Here is a 1,750-nt window from a genome sequence, read left to right as displayed (position 1 = left end):
TCAATAGCAAAAGGTCCTATTTGTAGAGAACTAGTAGCTTAAGGTTTACAAAGATGAGTAAATGACATAAAAATCCACTTTCGGGCCCACTTGGTGCGTGCTTGGGCTAAGCATTGAAGCTTTCATGTGTAGAGACTTTTCTTGGAGTTCAACGCCAGCTTTTGTGCCAGTTTGGGCATTTAACTCCCATTCTTGTGCCAGTTCCGGCGTTTAACGCCAGAATTCTTGAGCTTACTTGGAACGCCTGTTTGGGCCATCAAATCTCAGGCAAAGTATGGACTATTATACATTTCTGAAAATCCCAGGGTGTCTACTTTCCAACGCAATTGAGAGCGCACCAATTGGGCTTTTGTAGCTCTAGAAAAACCACTTTGAGTGCAGGGAGGTCAGAATCCAATAGCATCTGTAGTCCTTTTCAGCCTCTGAATCAGATTTTTGCTCAGGTCCCTCAATTTCGGCCAGAAAATACCTGAAATCATAGAAATTAACACTATCAAACTCGGGGGAGTTTGAGCTCGCGAGGAACTTTGTCCAATGATGAGCGGATAATTTATACGCTTTTTGGCATTATTTTTAGTATGTTTTTAGTATATTTTAGTTAGTTTTTTTTACAATTTTATTAGTTTTTAGTTAAAATTCACTTTTCTGGGCTTTACTATGAGCTTGTGTGTTTTTCTGTGATTTCAGGTATTTTCTGGCTGAAATTGAGGGACCTGAGCAAAAATCTGATTTAGAGGCTGAAAAGGACTGCAGATGCTGTTGGATTCTGACATCCCTGCACTCGAAGTAGATTTTCTGGAGCTACAGACGCCCAATTGGCGTGTTCTCAATTTCGTTGAAAAGTAGACATCCTGGGCTTTCCAGCAATGTATAATAGTCCATACTTTTTTCGAGATTTGATGGCCCAAACCGGCGTTGCAAATCAGCTTCAGAATTTCCAGCGTTTAACGCCGGAACTGGCATAAAAATTGGAGTTAAACGCCCAAACTGGCATAAAAGCTGGCGTTTAACTCCAGAAAAAGTCTCTACACATGAAGGTTTCAATGCTCAGCCCAAGCACACACCAAGTGGACCCCAGAAGTGGATTTTTACGTCATTTACTCATTTCTGTATACCCTAGGTTACTAGTTCACTATTAATAGGACCTTTTGATATTGTATACCTACCTCATGACACATTACACGTTTCTCATTGTATCTTCTACGGCATGAGTCTCTAAACCCCATGGTTGGGGGTGAGGAGCTCTACTGTGTCTTGATGGATTAATGCAATTACTACTGTTTTTAATTCAATCACGCTTGCTTCTATTCTAAGATATCACTTGTTCTTCAACTTGATGAATGTGATGATCCGTGACACTCATCATCATTCTTGCTTATGGACGTGTGCCTGACAACCACCTCCGTTCTACTTTAGATTGAGTGAATATCTCTTGGATTCCTTAATCAGAATCTTCGTGGTATAAGCTAGAATTGGTGGCGGCATTCAAGAGAATCTGGAAGGTCTAAACCTTGTCTGTGGTATTCTGAGTAGGATTCAAGGATTGAATGACTGTGATGAGCTTCAAACTCCTGAGAGCTGGGCGTTAGTGACAGATGCAAAAGAATCACTGGATTCTATTCCAACCCGATTGAGAACTGACAGATGATTAGCCGTGCTGTGACAGAGAGCGTTGAACATTTTCACTGAGAGGATGGGAGGTAGCCATTGACAACAGTGAAACCCTACATACAGCTTGCCATGGAAGGAG

Source organism: Arachis duranensis, chromosome 8 (genome assembly GCF_000817695.3).
Source record: "Arachis duranensis cultivar V14167 chromosome 8, aradu.V14167.gnm2.J7QH, whole genome shotgun sequence".
Classification (NCBI taxonomy): domain Eukaryota; kingdom Viridiplantae; phylum Streptophyta; class Magnoliopsida; order Fabales; family Fabaceae; genus Arachis; species Arachis duranensis.
The sequence above is the reverse complement of the archived record's forward strand: the minus strand, read 5'-3'. Positions refer to the sequence as shown.